The following is a 14688-nucleotide window of genomic DNA, read 5'->3' as shown; positions in this document are numbered from 1 at the left end:
CAGTTTTTTTCCTTTTTAGTGCTATTTTATATCCTATTGGGTAAACTTGTCATAATGTTATTATCCATTAAATTGTCAATGGACATTAAGATTCTTTCAGTGTTTTGGCTTTATGTATCAATTGTTCTACTATGAATGTTTAGTGCCTTGAATGTTGTGGTTCCTAAAAGTGGACTTACAGGTTATCCAACATTCAGTAGCTATTGCCTAATACTTCCCTAAAGCTTTTTACCAATTTACATTCCTACCAGCTGAGTCTGAGTTTCCTTTGCTCTAAATTTACATAAATTCACCAACTGAATTTTGTCAGTCTTATTCATTTTAGCCACGCTGGAACACACACGCGTGTGTGTATTTTTTGCCTGTGCGTGCACACACACATCACACTAGAGGTTACACTGAGATTTTAACCAGCACTTCTTTGGTTAGTAAATATCACTTTTCCTCAGCATCATCACCAAAATCTCTCCTTGGGAGAAGCAGCCTGGTCTAACAAAAGGGCTCTGGCTTTGGAATTGGAAGGCCTGGCTCTGCTCACCCTGACTAGCTGAGCTGAATGACCTTGATCTAGCTAAGCCTCCCTTTTCTCATCTGTACAGTGGGAATAATAATTCCTACCTTACATTCACAGCTGGCTTACGCTTCTGGGCCCACCTCATTACTTCCTGGGCCCAGGTCTGTAACTATACACTCCCTCATAGGCTGTCTTCTCTCTGCTTCTGCCCTAATCCTTTTATTCCTTCATTGTCTCTCAAGGCTTCCCCCACTAGCAAGTTTCCCTGGTCAGCCCCCACTTTCTTCTGTATCACTGACGCTGGACCTGGACCAGGAAGAACAAGGAGCTCGTTTGGCTTGCTGTGCCACCTCACCACCTCTGGGCTGGATTCTGGAAGAAGGCTGGCGTCGGCATTGCCTACAGCCTCTCTGAAGCACTTTTGTAAACTGCTGTTCTAAAGTTTCTGGGTCTTATGCTACGTAGAAGTAGTTACCCAAGAAATTTAGTAGATAGGAGAGTCAGACTCTTTGTGTACTTAGAATGGCCAAATAGACCACAAACAGCTGTCCCACACTGTGTGCCAAAGCAGCTCAACAAGACTCTCAACTCCCCTCAGAGCCAAAGGGGGACCGTGTTCCCACCTTTGCATCCTTTAACTGGGCAAGGCTTGTACCTAGAAGCCCAGTCTCACAATCATTCCCAGGAGTCCTGGAGCCCAGTGGCTGTGCAGGTCCTGGAGAGGACCCTGCTGTGTTGTCCTGGTGATGGCCCTGGGGTGGTTTCTGCACTTCATATGCCCAGGGCCTGAGGGGAAGCTAAAACAGAGATGCAAATAACTAACGTGTGTTCTGGGAGAGGCACAGATGACCAAACTAGAGGGTGGTACGTAGTGTGAAGAAGGCGAGCAGGGACGGTGTTCCAAGACCAGGTGACAGACTAGCCAAGAGACAGAGAGATGGGAGCCGGGGCACAGCCAGCGAGTGAGAGAGTGAATGAAGGGCTTGGGAGCCTTGGCTGAGACATAGACTTCATCCCTTTGGACAATAACTCAGGAGCCACAGATGGTTTTGAAAAGAGCTGAGACTGACCTGATCACAGATGCTCACCCACTGGAGGACCAGGGTCCTCCTTAGAGGACTCCTTAGCGGATCCCTTCCTTAGAGAATAAAAAACTGTCCCAGCTTCCAAAGGTCCTGCAAGGTGATGGCATCATTGCCTCAAATCTGGATTAGCAGAGCAGTCCAAGATCTTTAAACCAATTACTGTCAAGTTGATGCTGACTCATGGTGAACCCACGTGGCAGAACTGTGCCACAGTGGGATTTTGGTGGTTAACTTTTCAAAGGTAGATTGTCAGACTTTTGTTCAGAGTCACCTTTGGGTGGACTCTAACCTTGAACCTTCTAGTTAGCAGCTAATCATTTGCAATATTCAAAGATTCTGTCTACGGCTCTTAGAGAGGTCTGATTCCAGAAGCATGATGGAGCCGGGGATGGGCAGGAAGGAAATGCCATTAAACATCTACTATGCACTAGAATTTTGCCAAGTGTCTATCCAATCTCATCTACCGTTTATAACAACTTTAATTAGGAAGGTATTAGACTCATTTTTAAATTGTGCGTGTGTGTGGTCAAAGCAGATCTGACTGACACAGAAGGAGATTGCCCCTCCTTCTCCAGAAGAGCATCTGGTGAATTTGAACCACATGCCTTCAGGATTGCAGTGCAGCTTCTTGCCACTGGCCACCAGAGCTCCTTTATTAGCCCCATTTTACAGAGGAAGAAACTGAGGTTCAGCAGGCTAAGTTAAAAATGAATGAATCTGCCTACAAAGCCTGAGCCTGTTCTGCTGCATCAGGTCATCTTTGGGCACAGTTTGTGAAGTGTCCTCAGGAGCCTGAATGAGAGGTCCTCATCCAGTACCCACTTGGCCCTTGGCTACAGCTCTGTGGCTGGCCTTTCAAAGTCCTCCCCCACAGCATGGCCCAGGCCACCTCCCCAAATGAGTGTTCCCAGCTGGAGGTGTAGGGCTGTGGTCATTTCAAAGTGCTCTGGATGCTGTCAACAGGAAGCGGGGAACTTGTGCTCAAATTAGACACAATTTTCTTGAGGCCCCTGGAGTCTTCCTTCTGAGGGAAAACAAGTGCTGAGTCCCTTCTGGAGCATTTGTGCTTATAAGAAAGCTGCCCTGTAATCCCTCAAACTGCCAACTCTGTGGAACAATGGCTTATTGAGTTAAATGTTGAACGGCTATTCATAAGGTTTGAACTGATCCTCTCCACCAGAGATGTCAGAGGTTTGAATCCACTGTCACCCTATGGAAGGAGGGAAAGGTAGTCACTTCCCATAAATGTCTGGAGACCTGGTGGACGTTACAGTGAGTTGGAATTGACTCAGTGGCATGGCGGTTGCTTTTGTTTTGACATTTCCAAGTCAGGAGGCCGGGTAGCACGGAGGTTTACATATCTGGAGACTAATTTAAACGTCAGTGGTTTGAACCCAGCAGCTGCTCTGTGGAAGAGGATGTGGCAATCAGCTTCTCTAAATATTTACAGCCTTGAAAATGCTAGAAGGCAGTTTAACTCCTATAGGATTGCTGAGTCAGAACCGATTCAGCGCGAGTGGGTGGTTTATCACCAAGTCACTGGCATTGGGTAACATTTTGTGCAAACAATCGATTTATTCTACAAAAGTTCACTAGGTATGTGCCACAGGCTGAGCAGTGAACTGAGCTCTGGGGACATGGAAAGGTGAGAAATGCTGTCTGGAGCCCCATGATGTTGCCATAGGTTTGCTTGACCTTCATATGGATCTGCTGACATCAGTTTCTAATAGAATGACATCAGTTTCCCATCAGGTTTGTGAGGCTGTAAATCTCTACAGAAGCAGACTACTCTATTTTTCTTCGTGGAGCCATTGGTGGGTTTGAACAGCTAACCTTTTATTTAGCAGCCAAGAGTTTAACCACTTTGTTACTTGGGCTCCTTGATCTCTACACAAACACAATCATGTCATATGAGGGCATTTTGTGTCTAGCCTTTTTTGCTCAACATTGTGTCTGATCAATTCATCCATATTGGGATATGTGTTTGTTCATTCTCATTGCTGTATAGTATTCTACTTCATGTCACAATTTATGCATTCTACAGTTGGTGGGCTTCTGGGTAACTTTCATTTGGAAGCTGTTACAAATAAGGCTGCTATCTATTCTTCTCTATGACTTTGGTGGCCAAAAGTATTTACTTGTGTTAAGTACACACAAGGAGTGTGTCACAGAGTAGATGCATTGATAAATGATAGAAGCATGGAGAACAGATGGGTAGGGAGATAGATAGGAATTCTTCTCAACCTCTTAAGAGTAAATTGAAGTAAAATCGTTGACCCACAAAACCATTTGAAATCTAACCAAACCCACTGATGTTGAGTTTATTCTGACTAATAGCAACCCTATAAGGCAGAGGGCATCTAACAACAACAAAGAGCAGAACTGTCCCCTGTTGCTTCCCAGGTCATAAATCTTATGGATGCTGATGGTCACATCTTTGTCCCTCAGAGTTGCTGATGGACTTGAACCACTGACTCTTCTGTCAGCACTTGGTCGCTAATCCCCAGTTTGCCCCTGATGTACTCTCTTGGCCTATAGCCAGCACACTCCTCACACCTCCTCTTCCTTATTTCTTCCTCTTCTTTTGCCCTCTGTGAGCCTTCACCACCAATAGCTGGCACCCACCTCTGTCTGCCAGGTTCCCTGCCTAGTTCTCTCTGGGAACTGAACATACGGATGCCTGGAAGTAAGAAGACTTACAGACCCCGTCTCTCTTGCTCCTGAATGGGACACCTTGCTGGGGCTCCCAGAGCTCCACATGAGGCTGGGACACAGTCACCTGCCGGGAGACTTTGCTGGTTGCCACACACTTGTTTGGCTTCTTTCCCTTTAACTACACTGCCATCAAGTCAATTCCAACTCGTAGTGACCCTTATAGAACACAGAGCTGCCCCCTAGGATTTCAAAGGCTGTAAATCTTTATACCAATAACAACACAGTGACTGCAGCAACAGGCTCAAGTATGTCAGAGATGATTCTCTGACAGAATTCAGATCTGTTGTTCACAGGGTTGCTATGAGTCATACTCAATGGTGCATAACAACCAAAACAACAACAACAAATCTTTATAGATACAAACTTCCACATTTTCTTCTGTGGAGCGGCTGGTGAGTTCAAATTATCAACCATTCAGTTTTCAGCTGAGCACTAAATCATTGTACCACCAGGGTTCCTATGGAAACCAGGACATTTCCACTGGTTTATTACTATAATCTAATCCACAGATCCCATTCAGTTTCACCCATTATCCCAATATTGTCTATTATGTCAGAACAGTCCAAACCTGTGATCATATGTTGCATAAAGTTGTCAAGTCTCTTTAGTATCTTCCAGCTTGTGACAGTTCCTCAATCTTTACTTTCATGACCTTGACATTTTTAAAGATTACAGGCTGGCTCTTTTATAGCAAGTCCTTCAATTTGAGTTTACCTGATGCCATGCATTTTTGGCAGGAAGCTCACCCCCATGCTGCTGTATTCTCCTCATTGCCTCCTAACAGGCTGCACATGGTTCATTTGTCCCATTACTGGTAATGCTAACTTTTATTACTTGGTTGAGACAGTATCTGCCAGACTTCTCCAGTTTGAAATGAATTCATAAGTACATTGTACTTGTCTATGTATAAGTGGATAATAAGTATTTTGTGGGCAGAAAATTTGTGACTCTATAAATATATTGCTTCTTGTCAAAAATTCACCCAATGGTTTTAGCCATCACTGATAGCTCTGGCCTGGATCAATTAATGTCTATGATGGCTTAAAAATGGTGAGGGTTGTCCTCCCCCCCAACTCCATCCTTCCTTGTACATTTATTAGTCGGGTGGTTTGTACCCTAAGGAAGAGGTTTCTCTTCTCTCTGCTTATTTATTTATTTCTTAACATTAATATGGACTCCCTGATCATATCCTCATTTATTTTGATGCTCAAATTGCCCCAGATTTGAGAGCCATTTCAAATTGACTCTTGCATCCTTTTGCAGCCTTTTGACATGTGACCATCATTTCTTAGTCACTTGCAAACAAGAAAATATTTCAGATGCTCTGCTTGCCCTGCCCTTGGCGTGAAACCAGCCATTTCTCTGAGGATCGCTGGCTCCTTTAGTGGAGAATGGCACATGCACAGTCTGTGCTCGGTGCTGTTGGGAGGATCTGATTGTTCCCAGACCCTGTCAGTGGTCACAGAAGATGTACATGGCTGTGTGGATGTACCCTCACACATATGTACATTGACATTTATTTCTAGGTGCTTTGGTGGTGTAGTGGGTTAAGCATTAGTTGCCAACTGAAAGCTTGGTCATTCAAATGCACCAGCTACTTCACAGGAGAAAGAGGAAGCAATCTGGTGCCACAAAGGTGCCCAGCCTTGGAAACTCGAAAGGGCACATCTCCTCTGTCCCCGGGGGTTGTTGTAAGTCAGTAACATTGTTGTTGTTGTTAAGTGCCATGGAGTCGTAGGCAACTCATAGCGACCCTATGAACGAAAGACCTGAACACTAGCTGCATTTATTGTTGTTTTATACCTTCGAGTCAGAACGGACTCATAGCTGACCCTCTGGCAGGTTTTCAGAAGCAGTAAATCACAGAGAGGAAATTGCTCCTATTTCTCCCACAGAGCAGCTGGTGGATTTGAACCGCAAGCCTTTGGTTTGGCAGTGCAATTCCTTACCACTAAACCACCAGAGCTCCCTTTTATATTTATTTCTATACTGAAAATCAGAAGGTCTCACAAACAGCTGTCTTTCCAATCAATTAATTCACCATACAATTCATTATCGTTTTGCCTCTTTCCACATGTGCAATCTTTTGTCCAACAAACAAAAACCTTCAATTCTAGCTACCTCAATGCACTGACTTGTTGCTTAACCCCCTCTCTCACCCCACCCCTGGCACCACTGGCCATCATCTACCTCACCAGCTGCCTCCCTGCTCTACTCCAACATCCCCCTACCTTACTGTCAACAAATACTGGGGAAGAGAAATAGATCCTAATGGCTTTTTGGCTGAGTTGTTCAATTATTCAGCAAAGCAGGAAGCAAGCAAGCACAGTGCTGTTTCTGAAGAAGTTTGCAAGTAGCCTTTGCCCGTTCTGCCCCACATAATCGTGCTAAAAGCTCAAGGACGTACCTCTAACGGCCCCATGGTGTGGCTGTTGCCACTGCTTCAGCACTCACCGGAAGCTCCTGGGCTGGCCCCTGGCACAGGCATGGCCACTAGACTGTAATAAGGCTCTCCGCACCTCTCCACACTTAAGTGGGCTGGGCTACGCTGCTGTCCGAGCCCACACAGCACTTGAACCTTATACCGAGACCCTGGCTATGGCAATATGATAGGGTCAGGCACGTGTAGGGGCCCGGGCCTCCCCCATCCAGCCGGGGGCACACCTGGACGGCCCCATTCCCGGAGGTCAGGCTGGAAATGATGAGAGATTCATAATTGATGCAGAAGCTCTTAGCAGAGTACAGCTTCTTTGCCCCTAGCACATTTAAGCTACACTTTTACAAAGCCAAACAGTTTAGAGGTTTCCCTTTCATCAAGGCCACTGGAACAGGAAAGAGTCTGCCTGCCACTGTGGCTTCTAGCACCCTCTCCACCTCAACAGAGACATCTGGGAGGGGGTGTGCAGCTCTGCTCAGAAGCCCTTGCTCAGCTCACTCACCACAGGGTTCAGTCATTCATGGGCAGCCAGGTTGGCCCCAGGGGCCAGGCTGCCTCTTAGCCTGGGACTCAAGACTGGGGGCTCAATATGCAGAACTTTCAGGGCAGAGATTCAGAAGAACCTCATGCTCAGATCCCCTCCCTGAATAGGGAGTAGAAACCCTGCCCCAGAACCCAGAGGTCCCCTGCCAGGGACTAGGACTGGGTGAGTAGGTACCTTGTATGTGATGGCAACAAAGAAGATGAGGGAGAAGCCTGGTGGAAAGTTCTCCAGAAAGGTAGACCAGGTGTCCTGGCAGGCCGCGCAAGTACTATCAGGCATGATGTGAGGGGTTGAGGGAGGAAAAAAAATATGTCAATTTAAGAATGCAAAATTAGGCACAGGGCCTTGGAAGACGGCCTACGACTTAAACTTCATTAGCTGACTTGGAAACACGTTTCTCTTCACAGCCCCATCCTCGCCAGGAGAATCTCGGCTCGCTCCTCACGACCCCCTCGGGAAGCGTTACGGAGGTGGGCCAAGGACGCTTCTCTCTAGTCATGGAGCATGTTAAATCTCTTTACCTCTTCCTCTTCCCTTCTGGAATCCTGGAGGGCAAGCATATGCCTTCTTTATCCCTGTCTCCCCTAAGAATCAAGTATCTAGTAAGTATTAAGGCTCTCTAGTGACATAGTGGATTAAGCACTGCACTACTAGTGGAAAGGTCAATGGTTCAAATTCACCAGCTTCATAGTGGAGGAAAGATGAGGGAGTTGGATTCTGCAAAGATTTACAGCTTTGGAAACTCTAAGAGGCAGATCTGCTCTGTCCTATAGGGTTGCTGTGATTTGGAATTAACTCCATGGTGGTGGGGTTAGCATTACTGTTGTTGTTGTTGTTAGGTGCCATTGAGTTGAGCACAACTCCAACTCATAGTGACCCTATGAACAACAGATCTGAACCCTGTGCTATCCTGCACCATCCTAATGGGTAGTAATCGAATAATTGATAGCCTATTCCACAGTCAGCACCTGGCCTGATTTTGACAGCAACAATTCCTTCCACAGATGTAGTCAATCTGATTCCTATGCAGTCCATCAGGTGAGGTTTATGTAAAGTCAGTATTTGTATTGGGTTGGGGGTTTTATTTTTATTTTTAAAAGGAAAGTATTTGCTGTTAATAACTCATTTAACACACAAAGTTCAAACATTCTATTTCTGGTTTCATTTCTGTCACCAAGTCCATACTTTCTGCCTACCATTCCTTTTTCATTGTTTCCAACTTTTGCATTCCATTCACCAGTTATTCTTAACACATCTTGATTGCCTGTTTGATTAGGTTCAGACTACAGGATTTGGTAAAAATCTTCAATACTGAAGGAGCTGCAGTACTGAAGGGTTCTATGGGTAAAGTCTTGAATGACCTAGGAAACACCAAAAGAGGATAAAGGAACACACAGAATCACAATGCTGAGAAGATTGGCTGACACTGAAATATTTCAGGAATTACCACATAATCAAGGCCCAGTGGTAAGAAAGGAAGACGTTCAAGTTGCACTGAAGGCATTGGCAAAAAAATCAGGCCCCAGGAATTGATGGGATCCCAATTGACATTTTTCAACTAACAGATGCAGCCCTGGGCATGATTACCAGTCTATGGCAGGAAATTTGGAGGACAGCTACCTACTAACAGACTGGAAGAGATCCATATTGTTCCCATTCCCAATAAAGGTAATCTAACAGAATATGGCTATTATCAAACAATAACATTAATATCACGTGCAAGCAAAATACTGCTAAAGATTATTTTTAAATGGCTGGAACAGAACATAGAGAACTGCCAGAAGTTCAAGCTGGATTGAGAAGAGGCCATGGCACCAGGGATGTCATTGCTGACATCAGATTGATCCTGGCTGAAAGCAAAGAATATCAGAAGAATGTCTATTTGTGCATCATTGACTATGCAAAGGCTTTTGACTGTGTGGATCTAATACAGAGAAGAATGTGAATCCCAGAACACCTAATTGTGCTCATGTAAAACTGATGCTGCCACCTCAGCAGCACAGTTGTCAGCTCCGCCCCCCCAAGCTAAGATTAATCCCACCATGTACTTTGACATTATTGCCCATGGTGAACTTTTAAGCCATGTTTCCTTCAAGCTGTTTGCAGATAAAGTCTCAAAGACATCAGAAAACTTTCATGCTCTGAGTACTGGGGAGAAAGAATTTGGTTACAAGGGTTCCTGCTTTCACAGAATCATTCCTGGTACCAGGGTGGAGATTCCATACTCCATAATGGTACTGGTGTAAGTCTATCTATGAGGAGAAGTATAATGATAGAATTTTATCCTGAAGCACACAGCTCCTGCCATCCTGTCCATGGCAAATGCTGGACCCAAAACAAACAGTTCCCAGTTTTTTATCTGTACTGCTAAGACTGAATGGTTGGATGGCGAACATGTAGTCTTTAGCAAGGTGAAAGAAGGCATGAGCACTGTGGAAGCCATGGAGCGCTTCGGGTCCAGGAAGGGCACGACCAACAAGAAGATCATCATTACTGACTGTGGATAACTCTAATTATGATCTGTATTTCATGTTTTCTCTTAATCACCACATCACTCCTTCTATAGCTCCCGAGATCACCCTGCGACCCCAGTGTGCTTGCAGTACTTTTTAATCTTTGTGCTCTTGCTACAGTTCTTTGGCTTCCATGTTTTCTTTATTCCTCTCCAAGTTTAGCAGGATTGCAGAGTTAAATTTATGACTATGAAACAAAAACTAGACAACAATAACAACAACCCCCCCCAAAAAAAACCCTCTTATACTTGGCAGCAACACATCATCAGTAGGTTAAAACTAACTTATCTCATGACCATCTAATACCAGCTCAAGTTCCCTATTAGTGGGCAAACTGTCCAATGCTTGGTGAATTCTGCTTCACAATAATAGGAAGAGATGACACCGAAGAATCAAAAATTAATGTCACTAAAAAATAAATAAAGTAATGTCACTATGAATGCTTCACTGTCACAGCCAGTTATTCCTGTGCTAACTTATCTGAAACCTCCTGCTTTAAGCCCAAAGGTCAGAAGGATCATGAGGCCTTGATTTCATGGTCTGTATTTGAACTGAAAATCAAGATCAAGCAAGCTTTTGCTCTTCTGCTCCATGGGAGGTTTCTGTCCTCTCTGAGCTCACCTTAGGGAGCTTGCCTTGGTCTAGACCTAGACTAAGAGGCTATTGTCCAAACAGAGCAAGGAAATAGGTAATGGTTTAAAATTAAGAAAGATGTGTATCAGGGTTATATCCTTTCTCCATACCTATCAAATCTGTACACTGAGCAAATGATTCTACTGAGAAGCTGGACTTTATTAAGAATGCAGCATCATGATAGGAGGAAGAACTAATCCACAACTTACATTATGACACAGCCTTCCTTGCTGAAAGTAAGGAGGACTTGAAATGCTTGCTGCAGATCAAATAATACAGCTTCAATATGATGCTTGCAACCTCAAGAAAACAAAAATTACCCCAGCAAAACAGCAAAGTTCAAAAGGGCAGCAAACAATAAGTGCTGGTGAGGTTATGGAGAGACTGGAACGGTTACTCATTGCTGGTGGGAATGTAAAATGGTACAAACACTGTGGAAGGTGGTCTGATTCTTTCTCAAACAGTTGGAAATAGAACTACCATTTGACAAGCAATTCTACTTCTGGGAAAATACCCTAAATAAATTAGAGCCACGACTCGAACAGATGCACATATACCCATGTTTACTGCTGTATTCTTCACAATAGCAAATAGAGGGAAGCAACCCAAGTGCCTATTAACAAATGAATGGATAGAAAAACTATGGTACATTCACATACTGAAATAGTAAAACATTACATAACATGAGGAAGCCTTGAGGACATTATGCTAAGTGAAATATCTCTGTCACAAAAGGACAAATACTGCATAACTCTGCTGTCATAAAATAAGACAGGCATGGGGGATTAAAGAGGAAATAGGAGATAGCTAGATAATGAACACTGCATTAGAACAGATGGGGGGAAACTCTGAAAGCACTAAATGATTATGCGTTATATGCATGAGAACGATATGGGATAAGGGGTGCATTGTGTGATGGGCTGGGGAAAAGGAGGTGTGTGGAGGGGGTAAGAAAATGTTCAACAATAAATTAAAAAAGAAAAAATCCAACAAAATTCTTACCACTGGACTGATAAACAACATCATGAGAAAAGATTGAGACTGTCAAGGATTTCATTTTCTTTAGATGCATAATCAATAACCTTGGTACCAGCAGTCAAGAAACAAGGAGATGCTCATCAACAAAAAATGGATAGAGAAGTTGTGGTATATTCACACAATAGAATATTACACAGCACTGAAAGATCAGGAACCCATAAAATATTATACAAAATGGGTGGCCCTGAATGACACTATGCTGTGTGAAATATCTCAGTCATAAAAGGACAAATATGGCATAATACCACTGTTATAAAACAGGACTGACATGGGCGTGGGGGAAAACTAAGAAAAGAGGGGACAAACAATATACATGGCATTGAAACAGTTGAGGGAAAGAATTGTTTAAAAAGAATATATGATTAGATATTATTTGCCTGACAGGAGTCCAGAAGAAGAGGTGTATAGCAAAGTGGAGCGGGCGGTGGGGGAGGGAGGATATTGTGCAACAATGAAAGAATTATTTGAAAGAAAAAAGCTAGCTGGTCGGGGGATGGGGGTAGGGAGGACAATGTGCAACAATGAATGAATGGAAATCCAAGTTCTCAGTAAAATTTTGTTTAAAATCTCAATAAAAAGTAAAAAAGAAACAAAAAGAGACAAGGAGATGTATTGCACTGGGAAATTGTGCAGGTAAGGATCTGTTCAAGTTATCCGGGAGCAGTGATGTCAGTTTGAGGATTAAGGTGTGCTAGATTCAGACCATAGTTTGAAAAATTACTTGCTATGCATCTAAGAGCTAGACAATGAAAAAGGATGACAGAAGAATTGATGCCTTTGAACTGTCATGTTGGAGAAGAGCACTGAATATCCCACGGACAGCCTAAAGAACAAACAGAGAAGATGCCACCAGAGTGCTCCTTGGAGGCCAAGATGATGAAGCTTTGTCTCACATGCTTTAGGCATATACTTTGTCATTAGGGGCACTAGTCCCTGGAGAAGGACTTGAAAAGGTGGAGGGTCAGTGAAAGAGAGAAAAACCTTCAACAAGTTGGATTGACACAATGACAGCAGCCATGGGCTTGAGTGTATAAAAGATTGTGAGGTTGGCACACGGTAGTACAGGGTTCAGTCTGTTGTTTCTAGGGGCGCTTTGAGTTGTACTTGATTCTACAGTACGTAACAACGATAATAGACGGTAGTCCAGTGGTTAATAAGCTCATGATAGATGGAGAAAAGATTGAGATTGTCAAAGATTTCACTTTACTTAACTCCATAATCAATATTCATGGTAGCAATAGAACCACTCACTTAGAAGACCTGTTACATTGAAGGGATCTTTTATCAAGGACTTCTTTAAAGTGCTAAAGAGCAAAGATCCCAGTTTAAAGGCCAAAGTGTACTTGACCCATGTCATAGTATTCATAGACTTGTGTTCTATGCATCTGAAAGTTGGGCAGTGAATAAGGAAGACCAAAGAATTGATTCTTTTGCATTGTGGTGGTGGGAGAGATTGAATATCCCATGGATTGCCACAAGAACAATTTTGTCTTGGGGAAATTACAACCTGAGTGCTTCTTAGAGGCAAGAAGAGTGAAACCACTTCTCATTTACTTTGGGCAAGTTACCAGGAGGGATCAATCCTTGGGAAGGACCTCATTCTGGGAGGGGGTCAGTGAAAGAAAGGAATACCTTTAACAAGATGGACTGACACAGTGACGACAACAATAGATTTGAACATGATGATGGCACAGGAGAGGGCAAAGTTCAGATCTGTGGCTAATAGGGTTGGTTGCTATGGAGCTCTGGTAGCCTAGGGAGTAAAGAGTTGCGCTGCCAACCCAAAATCATGTGGTTCAAATCTACAACCTGCTACTCGGGAGAAAGATGAGCAACACCCTCCAATGTGATTTACAGCCTCTGAAAATCCACTGGTGGATCACCTAAGGGTAAGTTCCAACCTGAGAGCAATGTGTGTGAGGGATAGTTGTAGAGAACTTGATGACACCTAACAATAAACTATGGATGGTGGAAATAGGTAATGTACTCGCTGCTAACAGAAAGTTGGAAACTGGCGTTTATCTGACTGTAGGTTGGAGTTTCTAGTCTACCCAATGATCTACTTGCAAAAATCAGCTGTTGCAAACCCTTCGGAGCACAGTTCTAGTTCTGCTCTGATGCAAATGAGGTTGTCATGGATCAGAACCAATTCAATGGTGATGGGTTTTTATTAACTAACAACTACTAATAGAATGAATATATAGAAAAAGAAATGAAGGGCATAATAAGATTATTTAGGGCGGAATGGTTTAAGCATTAACTAAAGTATATGCCAGATCCATTCACCTAAATGGTTATATTTTATTAATTCCAGCAATCCATTCTCCTATTTTACAAATAAGGAAACTGAGGCTTAGGGAGAATAAAAATTTGTTCAACTTCTCCACCTTCTAAGTGAAGGAACCAGGTCTATCAGACTCCAAAGTTGGGAGGGTTTCATGAGAGTCACAGGGGGAAGGTGGGAGATGAGGCAGAGAGAGAGAAGAGGGAGCTGGCAGGAGGAAACCAAGTGTATCTGGGAGAAGAGAGTCACTGGACTTAGGGTGTTCTAGGGGGAAAGATACCCCAGATTAAAAAAATATTCTATAGAGATTTTTTCATTAAGACATAAACAGGACAAAGACAAATCATTGCAGAATGAGGAAAACCATCAGCATAGTGCCAAAGATATCCCACTGAATCATGGCCATGACTCTCATTTATACAATTTGGAGACAAAGCAAATCGTTGCCAGATCATAATTGGTAGCATTTACAATCCATCATTGTTGCAGATGGGATACAGCACTGGTCAAAGGATCATGACTGGGATCCATACACACATGAAGAATAAAGAGATTTACAGGCTTGGTTCTGGGGCCTTGGCCACTCCGGCTGTGGGACCTGACTCATGACCACGAGGCCCTGAGTCATAGTCACCAGGACCCCAACTTTTAACTTAGGTAGATAACATGTGGCTGTTTCAGTAATTCTTTAAGAATGTGTCCAGCCCATTCCCTAGTTCTTCTATGCAAGGCCCCAGGGTGAGTCACCCGTCCCTTCGATGCAAAGATTGTGAGGCTTTGTATCACATATGTTGAACATGCTGTCAGAAGGGGCCTGTCCTTGGGAAGGACACCATACTTAAAAAGGCAGAGGGTCAGTGAGAGAGAGTAAGACTTCAACGTGATGAATTGACACAGTGGCTGAGACACTGGGCTTATGCACTGT

At 43.6% G+C, this 14688-nt stretch overlaps 1 pseudogene; it reads left to right on the top strand.

The window, feature by feature from the left end:
• LOC102861193 overlaps nt 1-9802 on the top strand; it is a 101030-nt pseudogene extending 91228 nt beyond the window's left edge.
• The last annotated feature ends 4886 nt before the right edge of the window (nt 9803-14688 follow it).

This window comes from Elephantulus edwardii, unplaced genomic scaffold, assembly GCF_000299155.1.
Source record: "Elephantulus edwardii isolate Elephantulus edwardi_28Jun2011 unplaced genomic scaffold, EleEdw1.0 scaffold00066, whole genome shotgun sequence".
NCBI lineage: Eukaryota > Metazoa > Chordata > Mammalia > Macroscelidea > Macroscelididae > Elephantulus > Elephantulus edwardii.
This window is presented reverse-complemented; position numbering and strand designations above follow the sequence as displayed.